Source organism: Schistocerca piceifrons, chromosome 4, assembly GCF_021461385.2.
Source record: "Schistocerca piceifrons isolate TAMUIC-IGC-003096 chromosome 4, iqSchPice1.1, whole genome shotgun sequence".
In the NCBI taxonomy this organism is placed as follows: domain Eukaryota; kingdom Metazoa; phylum Arthropoda; class Insecta; order Orthoptera; family Acrididae; genus Schistocerca; species Schistocerca piceifrons.
In genome coordinates, this window is record NC_060141.1 from 185,153,951 (window position 1) to 185,172,421 (window position 18,471).

The following is an 18,471-nucleotide window of genomic DNA, read 5'->3' on the forward strand; positions in this document are numbered from 1 at the left end:
TATTTCACAGTCTCTACCAAATGTAAATGATAATTTTCTTCAGCAGTTCTTTTTGTTCCTTCATTTCCCAAATATATGTTCCATATGTCAATATCACTGTGACAAACATTTATTTGAAAAACACACAGCAATAAAATACTTCACTACACAATCACTGAATATTGCATTGTATTACATACATAATACAACTAAACATACAGTCTCTCATATTTCTGATGGGACAGGGTAAGCCTGTGATAGGATAGGGATAGGAACTGCTGGGTGAATGGATTGGGCAGGTCTTGCACCTGGGTCTTCCAGACTGATATTATCTCTGTGTCAAGGAGTGGGGATGGGGAGTGGTATAGGGATGAACTAGGATGTTGTGGAGCCTGGGTGGGTGACAGAACACCTGTTTAGGAGGGCAAAGAAGCATCTTGGTTAGGTTGACCCTCATTTCAGGGCATGCTTGTAGGACGTGGTTCAGTTTTTACCATCCAGGGTGATGGTGTGTGACCAGGGGGTGCTCCATTGTAGCTGGTTCTTGGGACTGGTGGGAGGATTGGGAGTGTGTGGGGATATGGCTCGGGAAATTTGTTTGTGGACTAGGTTTGGAGGATAGTGCCTCTCTGTGAAGACATTTGTGAGACATTCAGCATAGAGGGCGAGAGAGCAGACACCACTGTACGTACACCATCCCCAGGTGGGTAGGCATATGGGAAAAATGCTTTGGAATGGAAGGGATGGCAACTGTCAAAATGCAGGTACTGATAGTGGTTTCTGGCTTTAATGTGGACATATATGTGGATGCAGGCCTCAGAGAGAAGAATGTCAATGCCCAAGAATGTGGAACACTGTCAGGAGAAAGACCGACTGATGTGGATGGGAGAGAACATGTTGAGGTAGTGATAGAATGAGGACAGGGTGTCCTGGCTCTGAGTCCAAATCATGAAGGTATTATCAGTGAACCTCAATCAGATCAGGGGTTTGAGGTTTTTGAAGGCTAGGAAGTTTTCCTCCAGATGGCTCAGAACAGGTTGGCATAGAAAGGTGCCATGTAGGTGCTCATGGTTGTGCTGGGGATTTGTTTGTATACCTTCCTTTCAGAGGAGAACTAGTTGTGTTTAGCATAATTTTAATAAGATGTATGAACAATGTGGTGGTGAGTTCTAAACTCACCTGTCTTAAGGACATTGGATGAGGTAGTGCTTTAAAGTGGTAAGACCATGAGCATGATGGATGCTGGTGCATATAGAAGTGGCATCAACAGTGACAAGCGGGGATCCTGGAGGTAAATGGTTGGGGAGGGTGGTAAGTCAGCAAAGGAAGCGGTTGGCATAGCTGACATGGGGCAGTAAACTGGAGGTACTGGTCAACAGGTTCAGAAATTCTTTCAGTGGTAGCACAATAAGCAGTTGCAGCTATGACGGAGCCTCCAGGATTGTTGGGTTTGTATATTTTGGGGAGCATGGAAAAGGTGAGTGTGTGTGAGGTGTGGTAGGAGTGAGAAGGAAAATGGATTTAGGGAAGGGGTTCTGGGAAGACTATAAGCAGAGACTGCACAGGTAGAATGATTAGGTCAGGGCTGTTCCAAGTTGGAAGTGAAAAAAACTGTAAGGTGACCAAGTTGTGGTTATGTGGAAGAAGGAGGCAGGGGTCATGGTGGGGTGGTGGTATGAACTGGAAAAGGCAGGGTTCAATGTTGGGATCAGGCTAGCTCTGAGTGGAGGGATTGGTGGCAAAGAAATGTTTCCATTGCAGGGATCAGCACAAGTAGAGTGCGTTTTTGACAAGTCCAGCATCATTAAATACGGGTGTAGCAGTGAAGGTAAGGCCTTTGGAAGGACTGAAACTTCTGTGGGACTGAGGATTTTAGTGAAAAGGTGAACAACAGTGTTCTGGGATCATTTTGTTCTGGATTTAGTGGACACTGGCAGCGAGTGTTGGGGGATGTGTCAAGTTGAAAAGGTCAGCTAGGCAGGGTCTGTCTGCTATAAGGCTTTGATGAGGAGTAACACTTTGGTTAGAATAGGGCCCCCCCCCAAGATGGCAGTAGGATGTCAGCAGACTGGTTAACTTAAGAAGGTGGTGTCTCGAGTACTCTTCTAGGTGCTGAAGTGTAAGTGATTCAGTTTCAGAGATGTGATAGATGTGGTAAGGACCACATAATTACAGTACCTTGTAGAGGGAGCAGAAGTGGTTCTAGAATGTATGTGCCATGGAGATGTGTTTTTATAGTACTATGTTTGTGAGGGACAGGGTCTGATGCAATCTGAAAAGGTAAACGTCATCAGTGTGAAAGAAGGTGTAGGATCCAGATAAATGAATTTTTATGATTAGGCTACTGGGGAGGATTCCACAGTTTAGGCTGCATTTGAGGAACAGGACATGCGACTGGGTTTTGGCCAGGTAAAGGGATACATTTTGAACTGCTGCCGAAAGGTGGAACACCGGTGCACTGTGGCAGGGATGGAATTGGGAATGGGAACTGACCTGGGAAATGGGCAGATCAAGGTGTTATGTGATTGTGGGGTTAACAGAAAAGACTCATAAAAATATGTTCAGGCACACAAAAATGTGCACCAACGCACAAAAATATGCACAAACGAATATTTAAAGATGTTCAAAAGTGTTGCAGAAAGGATGGAGAGAATGCGGTATGAGAACATCGTGACGGGATAAGGGACGAGTGGGGGGGGGGGGGGGAGGGGGGGGGAGATTGGTTATGTCGAGGTCCATAATATGGCATGGAACAATTGTGTCAAAAATGGACTCAGAAATACAGTGTTATTACAAATGATTGAAGCGATTTCACAGCTCTACAATAACTTTATTATTTGAGATATTTTCACAATGCTTTGCACACACATACAATACTCAAAAAGTTTTTTTAGGCATTCACAAATGTTCGATATGTGCCCCTTTAGTGATTCAGCAGACATCAAGCCGATAATCAAGTTCCTCCCACACTCGGCGCAGCATGTCCCCATCAATGAGTTCGAAAGCATTGTTGATGCGAGCTCGCAGTTCTGGCAAGTTTCTTGGTAGAGGAGGTTTAAACACTGAATCTTTCGCATCACTATGTGTGAAACTTGCCCGCACGCGTTCAACCGTTTCTTCGCTCACTGCAGGCCGACTCATTGATTTCCCCTTACAGAGGCATCCAGAAGCTTTAAACTGCGCATACCATCGCCGAATGGAGTTAGCAGTTGGTGGATCTTTGTTGAGCTTCATCCTGAAGTGTCGTTGCACTGTTATGACTGACTGATGTGAATGCATTTTAAGCACGACATACGCTTTCTCGGCTCCTGTCGCCATTTTGTCTCACTGCGCTCTCGAGCGCTCTGGCGGCAGAAACCTGAAGTGCGGCTTCAGCCGAACAAAACTATATGAGTTTTTCTACGTATCTGTAGTGTGTCGTGACCATTACACATCTTTTTCTGTTACCCTTCTCCACTGCACAACCACCTAACACCTTCATTTACCCACATCCCACGTAATTTTACATTCCCCAATGCTCTGTCTGACACAATCCACCTCTGCTCCATCTTTCTGCACAAGTTTGCAAATGTACCTTTCCCTGGATACAGCCCAGCCGCACATCCCGTTTCTTAAATGCTGCCGAAATTATGGAATCCCCTCAGCCCCCAAAGGCCTAACCATAAAATTCCTTTCCTCTGGATCCCACACTTCCTTTCACAATGATGACCACCTTTTCAAATTCTATCAGTCCCTGCCCTCAAAATCCTGGCACTATAAAACCACATCTCCATGGCACATATGTCCCAGAACCACCTCTGCTCCCTCCACAAGATACTGCTATTGTACAATCCCCGCTATATCCATCACATCTCTGAAATTGCATCCATTGCAATCCAGATCTGGAAAAGCACATGAGACACCACCTCCATAAGTCATCCAGCCTGCTGAATCCTACTGCCCTATCCTACCCACAGTGTTCCTTCTGGTCAATCCATCATACTACCCAGACACTGCCTATATGATCTTCTCAACTTGCTACACCACCCAACACACCCCTCCAGCTCTCCATTACAACCAGAGATGAAACAATCCTGGAAACACTGTTGTTACCCTTTCTACCAATCCTCACCCCCACAAAATCTTCCATCTTATCAAAAGGCTTCACCTTCAGCCCTACAGCCAAATTTAACCATGTAGGACTTGTCAAAGACCTACTCTCCGTCTCCCGGGCCTGCAATTGAATCACTTCTTTGCCACCAATCCCCCAGCAAATGCCCACCTGATTCTAACACTGAACCGCTCCTCTCCCAATCCATACCACTGTCTAACTGTGATCCTCACACCCTCCCTTTTCACCTAACCATTACCTGGTCACCTTCCAGGAATTCCTTACTCCCTACTTGGCCTCACCATCCTTCCCCAGTTTCCTTCTTAAGAACCTTTCAGAAGAAAAGAGGACAGCAGCACACAACCGCAAATCAGATCCTGACCTAATCATCCTACCTGCACACAATGGTTCCACCACTGTCATGGCAAACTGCAGAGACGACTTGGTAGAAGGCCTCCCCAACTGTCTGATGCCTTCACCTATGAACTCTGTCATAATGACACCATCACAGAAGTCCGACATAACCTCCAATCCTTGCTTAAGGTCTTACACACTTATCAGAACCTCTTCCCTCAATACATTTCCCTCCTCACGCCATATCCCCCCAACACACAAACCCACTTCCTACATGCTTCCCAAAATCCACAAACCCAGCAATTCTGGAGGCAACATTGTAGCTGTTTACTGTGCCCCCACTGAAAGAATTCTGGACCTCACAGACCACACCTCCAACCAGTTTCCAAAAATCTAGTCTCCATTTCCTTCATAGAGTCTCCACCATCGCCACCCCTTTACCTGTTGGATCCCTACTTGTTACTGTTGATGTTACTTTCCTAGGCACCAACATCAATTATGCTCATGGTCCTGTTGCTATCGAACACCACCTCTCCCAACATCCATCAGACTCTAAACCCATCGCTTCATTTCTCATACACCTTATCACCTTTGTCCTAATGAACAACTATTCTATCCTAATGCAAAACTAGTACTTCTTTGAAGGGGAGGTATACAAACAAATCCCCAGCACAGCCACGGGCACCCACACAAGGCACCTTCCTACACCAACTTGTTTATGGACCAGCTAAAGGAAACCTTCCTAGCCTCCCAAAAACTCAAACCCCTGATCTGGTTCAGGTTCACTGATAGTATTTTCATGATCTTGATTCAGGGCCGGGACACACTATCCTCCTTCCTTCACAACCTCAAAATCTTCTCTCCCACCCACTTCAATTGGTCCTTCTCAACACAGCGTGCCACCTTCCTGCATGTTGACCTCCTCCTGTCTAAGGCCTACATCTACATCTCTGCCACATTAAATCCACCAAACACCAACAGTACCCGCATTTCGACAGCCGCCATCCCTTCCATCCAAAAAACCCCTCTCACACAGCCTATTGATCTGTGGATGGCATACCTGCAGTGACAGCAACTCGCTTTCCCTGTATGCTCAAGGTTTCAGAAAGGTCTTAACAGACAGGTATTATCCCCCAGACTTAGCCCACAAACAGATTTCCTATGCCACATCCCCATACTCCCCAATTTCTTCCACCATCCCCAAGAACCAGATACAAAGAAGTGTCCCCTCGTCACCCAACACCACCTCAAACAGGAAAAACTGAATCACATCCTTAGTCAGGGCTTTGATTGGCTATCACCATGCCCTCATGTTTGAGACATCATTCTGAAGATCCTTCCAACCCTTCCTAAAGTAGTGTTCCATCACCCACTAAACTCAACAACATTCTAGTCATCCCTAAGCCAAAGGGATCATATCCCTGTGGAAAACCCAGCTGCAAGACCTGCCCAATCTACCCACCCAGCACTCCCTATTCCAGTCCTGTCACAGGATTATCCCATCCCATCAGCGGCCTGGCCACCTCTGAAAGCTGTCATTTGTGTACCAGCCCAGCGTTAATCATTGTTCAGCTTCTTATATGAGTACGACAACCAACCAGCTACCCGCCATGATGAATGGCCACTGTGAAAGTGTGGGCAAGAGCAAAGTGGATGACCCCTTTGCACAACATGCAGCTGAATGTAAGATGCCCGATTTCAATAGTTGCCTCACAACTTACGCCATCTAAATCCTCCCGTTCACCACCAACTTTCCTGAACTTCACAGATTGGAGTTATCTTTACATCATGTTCTCCACACTCAAAATCATCCCAGCCTCATCCCACTGTATGCTACCATCCCCAAGCCCTCCATCCCACAGTTTCTATCCCCTGTGTTCTATCACCTCCTCCCAACACACATCCCCACCCTCATTGAGACTGTTCTTTGTGAATACATCTGTCAATCTTTTCCCCTTCTCTGTTCCTCTCCTTTCTGCTCCCCTTTTCTCCCTTCCCTCCTAGTCACACCACCTTCCTATGCTGCACCATGTAGCCTTGTCTACAACCTCTAGTCCCTGCAAGCTCTGACAGGCAGCACTGTTTCCTTTTCCCTGATCCTGCCCCTTCCCCACTCCACTACAGATTTTTGCCCCCTTTCAATGCATTTCAATCTTAGCCTGGCCTAAGCAACCAGAGATAGTAGTTATGTGTGTATTGTGTGCTTGCTTGTATGAATGCATGTGTGTTTTGCTTTTCTGATGAAGGCTTTGGCTGAAAGCTTAATGCGTAACCATCTTTTCGTTGTGCCTGTCTGCAACTCAACATGTCATCCTTACGGTGAGTAGCAATTTATCCTCTCACAGTTGTTGATATTCCAACGTGGAGCTTCCATTGTTTGGAAAGTTTGTAAACTTTCTTTTTAGTTCTCTAAAATTTGACACAACATGTAACAGGTTACATCTATCCTTCAGCTTATTGGTAATAGAACTATGCAAATTACTCCCTTTTTGCCCCTTTCCACATACTTCACTTTATTTTTCCTCCCTCAACTGCTCCATTTAATTTTCACAGCATTAGTCTCATCCCAAAAGGCCTTTCTTCTGTCGTCTTCCATTCTTGTACATATGACCCACATATTCATGACCAGCCCAGATAGCCGTACACATTAATGCACCACTTCCAGGATGAGAAGGTACACCAGCCCCAGATGAATCTGTTTGGCAGGGTGAATACCAGATAGGCACCAAAGTTCCCCATCAGTTACACAATTTACAAACATTAGAAAACTTTCACTCACTTTCACCCACATAAAAGTACATGCAGAAATTTGGGGTGCATATACTTCTTTCTGGGGGCAACATAGTGGTGACAAAAAGAGCATCCAGGTCCCCTTATAGTAACTATGCCTATTTCATTAATAACCACAATGACCCTGTGCCAATGTGGGACAAAAGCACAAGAAAAAGAAGAAGATGACCTACATATCCATGGGAGAACCTCATTGGGAAGCCCTTCTAGTGTCTCACTCCAGTCACCCCTGAAATGACAATCCCCACACACTAACCTCAAACCATTGCCTAAAATTCAGCAGCATTAGTTTCTCCATGTTTGGAGGGTGTGATGTTTCCATAACTGTTCATTTAATTAATGAAAATTGCTCCAACTGTTGTTTAGAACTTTACTGTGTCCCTGGTTCTGAAAACTGCCATAAATACGATATTATATAAATATTGTGTATAAAAGAAGATAAAAAAACAAGACTTATTTATGTACAACATAAGTAGAGATAGAATTTAATGCTTACATCATGCTACAGACAAAAGACTTTTTATTGCTAAATGAAAGAACAGATTTTTATATTGAGCAGGATGACATTACGCAACAAGAATAATGTTGTAAATACATGTAGGTTTATGATAAATTACAAATGCATGTCCATGTTGACACAGGCTTTTTAAACTACCACTAAACGGTAATAAAGTTGAAAAGGAGTTTAGCAGATTGTGAAATAGAGCCTGGAATAACAGTTATCACACTATGACCATTGATGAAGTCTGTAATTTCATGAAGTCCAAAAGCAATCATCTGACACAAACTGAGATGCCACATAAAAAACAACTTTTATCATTTCCTTTCTATCATCAGGTCTCATACAAACTCAGAAATCTTTTTTTTTTTTAAAAAAAAAAAAAAAAAAAAAAAACATAGCAGATATAAATCTCAGCCTTCACTTTTATGTCTTTTACTACTGGACCTCAGCATAATGCAACACTTACACCAAAACAGTGTCATAGACAAAATTTACTGCAAATGGGAAGAAATTTTAAAACCCAGATTAAAAACAAAAACACACAGGAAGTAAATCCACCTTTGCATGCTCACCTCATACAAGAGTGTCACAAGTATCAAAAACAATCTAGTAAGCCTTCACATAAACATGAAGCGATATTTTATGGACAAATATGATGATTTAGAAATCCATGCCCACCTGGAAAATTTCAAGTAAAAGATGCTGAATGGGCAACGCACACTTAGAAGCACCAGTTTGTTGGACACCTGCTGCCTCATTATTGATACCTTCTTTCAAGTTACTCTGTAAATTCATAGCTGTATCTAGTGTTTGTGAACATGCTCTGTAAGCAGTCTATGACATGTCCAAGCTACATTATTGCCTTGAGAATTACCCTGTGGTTCAACTTTTGCATGCTAGAGGACACTAACATTGATGCCCCATCTAATCGAACTTTTTATTGCTTTTACTAAACTTAAAAACTATTTGCAGCCTTTCATTAATAAAACATGCAATTTGGAACTTTCAAATATGTCAAGACATAAATCCTATTAAAGGTAATGTGTGGTAACAATTCTGATGTATTGAATTGCATTGTTTTTTAAATCTTGACATGCCTATTTTTATGGGCTCAATAAAGTTCAAAACAGCTACTGGAATGTTTTTCATTAATAAGGCATGCGGCATGCATTTTTGTCAACCAGGATCATATTGATAAATAATTATGTGCGAGCGCGCGCGCGTACACACACACACACACACACACACACACACACACACACACAGATATATATCTGTGGATATGTGAAACCAAATTAGATCTACCCATCTGATTTAGGATCTAACAGCTTCTTTTTCTGGTGATATGTCATAGTGTTGGGAATGGCAAATTTTTTTTAATACTACAGCTGGATGGCCTGGCTACATCACATTTCAAACACTTAAGTTGGTAACTCAATATATTTTTCTGCATTTAGGATAAAATAAACTACTGTTTAGACACGTATTGTATCAAACATGACAATATACAGATAAATAACAAAGTTTCTGACAGCAAGTTCATCATTATGCGTGCAACAGCATGCACTACCTATATGTTTCGAAACACTGCACATAAAAATGGGATTTCTCTGGAGCTCATGCTTTGAATTCTGTTGGTGATCGAAAAAAGTGTTCAAGTGTTTTGGATGGCCCTTGAGCTAGGAACCATGTGTATACTCAACAGAATGATCGTCTTACTGTAACTATCCTACAATACAGAGTCAAAATTTGAATATTACACAACTCCTCCAGCAAATTGGTTGGTTCTTTTTGCATTAGACTGGGGACTGGTAAGTGCCACCAGTTCTCTGTCAATGTAAGCTCTGGGCTTGCTTCAACAACCACTGTGCAGCATGGTGGTGGAACATTGTGTGTCTAAGGGAAGGGGGATCTTGGCTGGACTGCGTGGAGGGAATAAACGTCTATTAAAAAAAAGAAACTCAGTCTCAAGGTGTGCTGTGCACTGATGAGATGCATGGCTTTTGAGGTGTAAGAGTCATTAGCAGGCAACCTCTGGGGAACCTGTTGCACCTCAGTTGTATAAGGCTTTCTCAGGCATGCTCTGTCCCTAACTGCTCATGAGAACAAAATTTATCCTCTGAAATTTTCTTTCCCTCCTCCCAAAGGAAAGGATGGGCCACTGGTAGGTACTAACATCCAGTCTAACAAGAGGGCTCGAATAGCCAGTTGTCCTGATTCAGGCCTTATACAGAGTTCTTCCATACATAGTAACAGGACGCTTGCTGCTCGTAAGAATGTGTTTTTGACTGAAGTGAAAAGAGGGCAGTTTTGAGAAGGTTTCACCTTTTTCCATTCAGAAAGGTTTATAGGACAATACAGGTACAATGAAATCTGTCAAGCAATTGCATATTGGAACATTGTCAGTGAAACTGTTAGTCCCCAACAAGTCACTAACTTCTGGAAAGCTAAATGCCTTGGGGAATATGCCATACAAACTGAACTCCACAACATCTTGAACTATAACAAAGCTACTGTGATCTGTAGAGATCTTGTCAACATTCCCAAGGAGGAATTGAAGGATAACTGGACTCAGGAAGGGATCGTTGATGTGCAAAATATATTGAAAATGGTGGACGGGGTCACAGAAAACCTGACTCCTTCATTCATACCTTCAACAGCACAAAACTCCCAGAGCATGTCAAGGCAAATTTGCTTAGTCTAGGCATACAGCCAAATGTCCTAACCCAATGTGCTGTTTTAAATGCTAGCACTTTGGGCACACCACCTTAGGATGTAAGGCTGAAGCCACTTGTGGCAAACATGGCAAGGCCGTCCATGATGAAGTTGGCTGCTCCCCTCTCCAACATGTGTAAATTGCTCTGGGGATCACCCTTCACCAAAGAATGGAAGATGCAGCAGATTAAGACACTGAAATGCATCCAATATGGAGAGGCCAAGAAGATCTATAAGGCCATGCAGCCTCCCACATTCACTAAATCTTTTCTTTGGCCCTTAAAAAGTGTATTTCGACATGCTTGTAGAAGCATGGAGGTTCCTAGTGTCAGCACTAGTACCTGCATTTGTCAGTGCACATGTCGCAGTGCAGTTGTTTCGCAGCCCATATCCCTCCCTCAAAAGTCAGATAAAGAGGCAGTTGCCACCACTGCAGACCTTCCAGTACCTCCAACTAAAAAATCTGGCACTGCCCCCAACACTGCTGCAATAGCTCCTCCAAAGCCCTCCCAGCATAAAAAATGCAAATGGGGAGCCTCCACCACAGGTGAAAACAGGTGGTAAATCATCCAATACTGTCAATGTCATTATACTTGAGGACTCTGCTGCTTTTGCTTAAGATCCAATGGCCTGCGAAGTCTGCCCAGGGCAACCATCTTGCTCCATGCCTGAAATTCCACATGCTGTGGGCTCACCAAGCCAGTGGAAAGACAGGGTGAAAGTACAACCCACATGATAGATGGCTCTCATACTACAGTGGAATGTGAATGGGTTCCAGACCCATGTGGAGGAAATGAAACTCCTGGCACAGGCACGTCGCCTTTGCTTGTGTTTACAGGAAACACATTTCAAAGCTAATGATTCCCCTGTGCTACCAAGCTACGTTATACACCAGAAGGATGATCTAACTGATTACAGAGCCAAGGGAGGCATTGCTGTGTTTGTCAGTAACACAAACCACTCCTCTGCTTTCTCCTTGGTTACTGACCTACAAGCAGTAGACATTGCTGCCATGGGGGTCAGAAGATCATGATCAGCTCCCTGTAATTACCTCCACAAGATGCCATAGACTCTGAGGCTCTTGCAGGCCTTATTCAACAACATCCCCATCTGTTTCTCCTACTGGGTGATTTCAGTGCCCATAATGTATTATGGGACTCAAAATATACTTGACCCCTTGTGTTTGAGAACCTCATGATGTCTCAGGAGCTCTGCATCCCCAACACAGGCAGTTCATGCATTTCTCAGCTGCTAATGGGGTAATACCACTCCCCTCCCCCCCCCCCCCCCCTCCATGAACCATGGACTCTGCCATTGGTGGAGATACTTGCATGCCTCAGCGATACAGATAGCTGTACCATAGGTGCAACCCCAATGGATGGGTATTTGTTGAGAGGCCAGAGAAACGTGTGGTTCCTGAAGAGGGGCAGCAGCTTTTTCAGTAGTTGCAGGGCAACAGTCTAGATGACTGACTGAACTGATCTTGCAACATCAACCATGATGGCCTTGATCTGCTGGTACTGCAAACAGCTGAAAGCAAGAAGAATGCAGGTTTACTGTATGGTTACATGATAATGGCATCCTCTTGGGTAAAATATTCCAGAGGTAAAATAGTCCCCCATTCAGATCTACGGGCGGGGACTACTCAGGAGGATGTTGCTATCAGGAGAAACAAAACTGGCATTCTATGAACCGGAGCAGCATGGAATGTCAGATTCCTTTATGGGCAAGTACGTTAGAAAATTTAAAAACGGAAATGGATATGTTAAAGTTAGATATATTGAGAATTAGTGCAGTTCAGTGGCAGGATAAACAGGGCTTCTGGTCAGGCGAATACAGAGTTATAAATACAAAATCAAATAGTGGTAACGCAAGATTAGGTTTAGTAATGAATAAAAAATAGGAACACGGATAAGCATAGTGAACACATTATTGTAGCCAAGATAGACACAAAGTCCACACCTACCACAATAGTAAAAGTTTATATACCAACTAGCTCTGCAGATGATGAAGAGATTGTGCCAACTAGCTCCGCAGATGATGAAGAGATTGAAGAAATGTATGATGAGATAAAAGAAATTAATCAGATAGTTAAGGGAGATGAAAATTTAATAGTCATCGGGACTGGAATTCAATAGCAGGAGAAGGGAAAGTAGTAGGTGAATATGAACTGGGGGTAAGGAATGAAACAGGAAGGCACACGATAGAATTTTGCACTCAGCATAACTTAATCATTGCTAACACTTGGTTTATGAATCATGAAAGAAGGATGGATACATGGAAGTGACCTACACACACTGGAAGGTTTCAGATTGATTATATAATCATAAGACAGAGATTTAGGAACCAGGTTTTAAATTGTAAGGCATTTCCAGCAGCTGATGTGGGCTCTGACCACAATTTATTGGTTATGAACTATAGAGTAAAACTGAAGAAACTGAACAAAGGTAGGAATTTAAGGATATGGGACCTGGATAAACTGAAAGAACCAGGAATTGTTGACAGCTTCAGAGGGAGCATCAGGGAACAATTGACAAGAACAGGGGAAAGGAATACAGTAGAAGAAGAATGCGTAGCTTCGAGAGATGAAATAGTGAAGACAGCAGAGGATAAAGTAGGTAAAAAGACGAAGGCTATCAGAAATCTTTGGGTAACAGAAGAGATATTCATGAAATGAGAAAATACAAAAATGCAGTAAATGAAACAGGCAAAAAGGAATACAAACGTATAAAAAATGAGATCGAAAGGAAGTGCAAAATGGCTAAGCAGGAATGGCTAGAGGACAAATGTAAGGATACAGAGCATCTATAACTAGGGGCAAGATATATGCCTCCTACTGGAAAATTAAAGAGAACTTTGGAGAAAAGTGAACCACCTGTGTGGATATCAAGAGCTCGGATGGAAAACCATTCCTATGCAAAGAAGGAAATTAGAAAAGTGGAAGGAGTATATAGAGTGTCTGTACAAGAGCGATGTACTTGAGGGCAGTATTATGGAAACAGAAGAGAACATAATGAAGATGAGAAGGAAGACATGATACTGCATGAAGAATTCAACATAGCACTGAAAGACCTAAGTCAAAACAAGGCCCCAGAAGTAGACAACATTCCGTTATAACTACTGATAGCCTTGGGAGAGCCAGCAGCCATACCAAAACTCTTCCATCTGGTGAGCAAGATGTACAAAGAGACAGGCAAAATACCCTCACACTTCAAGAAGAATATAATTATTCCAATTCCAAAGGAAGCAGGCACTGAGAGGTGTGAAAATTACCGAACTAGCAGTTTAATAAGTCACAGTTGCAAAATACTAACACGAATTCTTTACAGAAGGATGGAAAAAGTGGCAGAAGATGACCTCAGGGAAGATCAGTTTGGATTCTGGAAAAATGTAGGGACAGGCAGGGCAGTACTGACCCCACGACTTATCTCACAACATAGGTTAAGGAAAGGTAAATCTACATTTATAACATTCGTAAACTTTGAGAAAGCTTTTGACAATGTTGACTGGAACACTCTCTCAAATTCTGAAAGCGACAGGGGTAAAATACAGGGATCAAAAGGCTATTTACAATTTGTACAGAAACCGGATGGCAGTTATAAGAATCGAGGGCACGAAAGGGAAGCAGTGGTTGAGAAGGGAGTGAGACAGTGCCGTAGCCTATCCCCAATATTATTCAATCTGTATATTGAGCAAACAGTAAAGGAAACAAAAGAAAAATTTGAAGTAGGAATTACAATCCAGGGAGAAGAAATAAAGACCTTGAAGTTTACCGATGACACTGTAATTCTGTCAGAGACAGCAAAGGACTTGGAAGAACAGATGAATGGAATGGACAGTGTCTTGAAAGGAGGATATAAGATGAATATCATCAAAAACAAAATGAGGATAATGGAATGTAGTCTAATTAAATCTGGTGAAGCTGAGGGAACTAGATTAGGAAATGAGACACTTAAAGTAGTAGGTGAGTTTTGCTATTTGAGCAGCAAAATAAGTGATTATGGTTGAAGTAGAGAGGCTATAAAATGTAGGCTGGAGATGGCAAGGAAAGCATTTTTGAAGAAGAGAAGTTTGTTAACATCAAATATAGATTTAAGTGTCAGGAAGTCTTTTCTAAAAGTATTTGTATGGAGTGTAGCCATGTATGGAAGTGAAGCATGGACAATAAACAGTGTAGACAAGAAGAAAATAGAAGTTTTCAAAATGTGGTGCTACAGAAGAATTCTGAAGATTAGATTGGTAAGTCACATAATTACTGAAGGTACTGAATAGAACTGGGGAGAAGAAGAATTTGTGGCACAACTTGACTAGAAGAAGGGATCATCTGGTAGGACCTGAGGCATCAAGGGATCCTGAATTTAGTATTCAAGGGAAGCATGGAGAATAAAATTCATAAAGGGAGACCAAGAGATGAATACACTAAGCAGATTCAGAAGGTTGTAGGTTGCAATAGGTACTCGGAGATGAAGAGGCATGCACAGGATAGGGTGGCATGGAGAGCTGCATCAAATCAGTCTTTGGACTGAAGACCACTACAACAACAACACTGGGTCATCCTCAGCCATCAACCTCTCTTTCTGCTCTCCAGCTTTTGCAGACTCAGCACAGTGGGAAGCAACTAATGACCTTCATTCCAGAGACCGTTTCCCACTATGGATCCACCTACTGTATCCAGCCAGTTGGTTGTTTTTGAACACTATAACAACAACCAGTAATGGGTGCACCACATCACTTATGCTATTGATCATGACACTGACTTATCCATACCACAGTCTTCACATTATCTTAGGATGTGGCCTGTACCTTGGGGGATTGATGAGTTCATTTAGCAATCCACAGCAAGAGTGCAGCTCTTCAACTTTTTAAAAGCTGATCAGCAGCAGACAACATCAGGACCTTCTGAGTCACAAGGGCCAAGACTTGAGGCATCCTTAAGGAGCATAACAAAGGATGACAGCAAGTGTATGCAAACTCCATCAACCATTCCACTTCCTCTGAAAAAGTATGGGAAGCCATCTGGAGGATTTCCATAAATGCATTCATTTACTGGTAGCAGCAGTACTGAAACGGGAGTGTCTCCAAACAATACCTGGCCGAGCACATTGCAAAAACTACTGCCATTGCAAACCAGGATCCAGCATTTTGTTACTATCATGTGACTATAGAGAGAGGGAAGTTGGATTTCAGACCCAACAGGTCTGAAGCCTACAACTTCCCTTTCTCCCTGTGGGAGCTCAAGTCGGCCCTTTCTGAGATTCGTGACACTGCATCCAGTTGCAACCAAATCCGGTACTGCTTGCCTAGACATTTGCTAGCGGCATCATCGGACGCCCACCTCAAATGTTTTAGTCTCACATACCAGACAGGCAACTTCCCCCAGTTGTTGAGGGAGGCAATTTTGATACCTCTCCTCAAACCAAGAAAGGGCTGCACATCTTCCAGTAGTTATAAAAAGTATCACCTTAACGAGCTGTGTAGAAAAGACCCTTGAGTGAATGGTTAACTGTTATCTGATCTGGTTGTTAGAAACTAGACAACTCCTTAGCCACTCTTAGTGTGGATTCTGGAGGTTTTGGTCTACCGCGACAACCTGACCCTGCTAGAGGCAGCTATTCAGCAGTCTTTCCTGTGTAAACATCAGTGTATTGGCATCTTCTTTAATATCAGTAAGACATATGACACCACTTGTAGACACTGTATTCTCAGGGAATTGCATCAATGGGGTTTTCATGGCCACCTCCCCATCACCTTATGGTCTTTCCTATGTCAGCAGTTTTTTAAGACTCAAGTTGGTGATGTGTTGTCAGACCCGTTTGAGCAGGGGGAACGTGTTCCTCGGGGGGCTGTGGTTGAAGCGTTATCCTCTCTGCTACTGCCACCCATAAACAGTATCATCTCTACAGTAAGGAGTCCAGCAAAATGCACATCTGTGGATGATTTTGCAGTTTTCTGTTCCTCCCACAGTGTTGCAACAGCAACTCGTAAGTTGCAAGTTACAGTATGGAGGTTAGAAGAGCAAGCTGCAAAGACAGGTTTTCAGTTTTCTGCAGATAATTGTGTGTGTGTGTGTTTTAATCATTCTCATCATATTTTTAATTTAACTGACTTGCATATGAGGGACACCAGCCTACATTTTAGAGACACAGTGAGGTTTCTGTGCCTCATTTTGGACTCAAAATTGTTGTGGTTGCAACACTGAGAGACCGGAAAGCCAGCTCTCTCAAGGCATTGAACACCATAAAGCACGTTAGCCACAGGTCTTGGGGAGTGGACATGGCACATCTCTTCCAGTTTTACAGGGCTTTTTTGCATTCACAGCTGGATTGTGGGTGCATGATGTATGGGTTGATGAGGTAGTCTTATTTGAGGATCATTGATGCTGTCCACCATAAAGGTATTTGGTTGGCCATGGGTGCTTATAGGACCAGTCCGATACCCAGCCTCTGTGCTGAGGAAGTGAACAGCCACTTATGAACCAGCAGCAGCTACCCATGGTGCATCAGGCATTTAAGTTCCTTGCAGCTCTGAACTCACCTGCACACCAAACTGTTGCTCGTCTGACTCTGGAATGTCTTTGCTCCAATTGTCCATGAGCCATAATGCTGTTTGGGATTTGCGTGCAACATGTGTTAGTGACACTCAGTACTCAGTATGTACGACCCCAAATCCAGGTTAAACATCTGCTGCCCTGGTTACTGGAGAGGCCCAGAGTAATTTTAGATTTGATTGAGTACAAGAGAGATTGCACTCCTGATCCTTTTTTAGTACAGGTATGTTCTGAAATTTTATCTTAGCACCACAACCATGTAGCTGTTCTTATGGACGGGTCGAAATGGGAGGACTCTGTTGGTTACTCTATTGTTTTGCCAGATTGTGTCCTCAAGATCTGATTGCCTTTGCCTCAAGACTTTACTGTCTTTGATGAAGAATTATATGCGATCTCGCGGGCACTGGAGCAAATAAGACCTTCCTCCAGTGCTAAATTTCTTGTCTGTTCCTATTCTCTGAGTGTCCTTCACTCTCTGAAACATTTGTACCCAGTAGATGAAGTAGTCCATACTATACAGGATTCCCTCCTCCAACTACAATGACTTGGAAAGGAAGTATCTTTCTGCTGGGTACCAGGGCACATGGGAATTCTGGGGAACAAAGGGGCAGCTCTTGTAGCCAAGGGGGCATGTCATGATCCTCAAGTGTTTCAGTTTGCCATGCCCTGCATCCTGTAACCTCACTGTTGAGCTCCATAGTCTTGCGCCAGTGGGAGGATGAGTGGTTGTAAGTGACAGACAATAAGCTTCATCTAGTAAAGCCTACAATGCTGAGAATGTTTTAGTACTGAGGTATATGCACAATTTTTGTGCAAGTAAAATCTGGTCTGAGGTGTAAAATTTGGTTTGTGTTTTGTAGTAAGGAAAGCCAATGGAAAAATGCTCCTATCAGAGCAGACAAAAGCGAATATGCTCCTGTTTGTCTCTGTCTGAGAAGTGGGATAAGCTGCCTCATTCTAACTTCCTGAGCGCCCTTAAAATATTTCCCAAAAGTTTTGACAACCAAAAATTCACATTTTTTTATGCCAAGAGAAAAACATATAGTGGGACTGGGAAAGAGACGGAAAAGTAATAAATACTGGACAATATTAGACAGTAGTTATGGTATAGAAAGAGCAAAGGGTACAATACCAGTGGGAGGGAGGGAGGGAGGGAGGGAGAGAGAGATATTAGTGTTCAGCGTACCATCAACAATGATATCATTAGAGACATAGCACAAGCTCAGATTAGGAAAGGCTGGAGAAGGAAAGTGGCCGTGCACTTTTAAGGAACCATCCTGGCATTTGCCTTAAGTGATTTAGGGAAATCACAGAAAATCTTAATCAGGATGGCTGGATGCAGGTTTGAACCATTGTCCTCCTGAATGCGAGTTGCAGTGTTCTAACCACTGCACTACCCCGCTCTGTCAATGTGAGGGACACAGTGGCAGTGGAACATGGAACATAGCGGACAGTGACAAAACAGTAAGAGGGAGAAATTGACAGTGAGAGGAT

The 18,471-nt window shown here is 43.1% G+C and overlaps 1 protein-coding gene across 4 annotated transcripts in view; it reads right to left on the minus strand.

The window, feature by feature from the left end:
* LOC124796435 (cAMP-specific 3',5'-cyclic phosphodiesterase 4A-like) overlaps window positions 1–18,471 on the minus strand; it is a 323,597-nt gene that overhangs the window by 112,846 nt on the left and 192,280 nt on the right. The window lies entirely within an intron of this gene.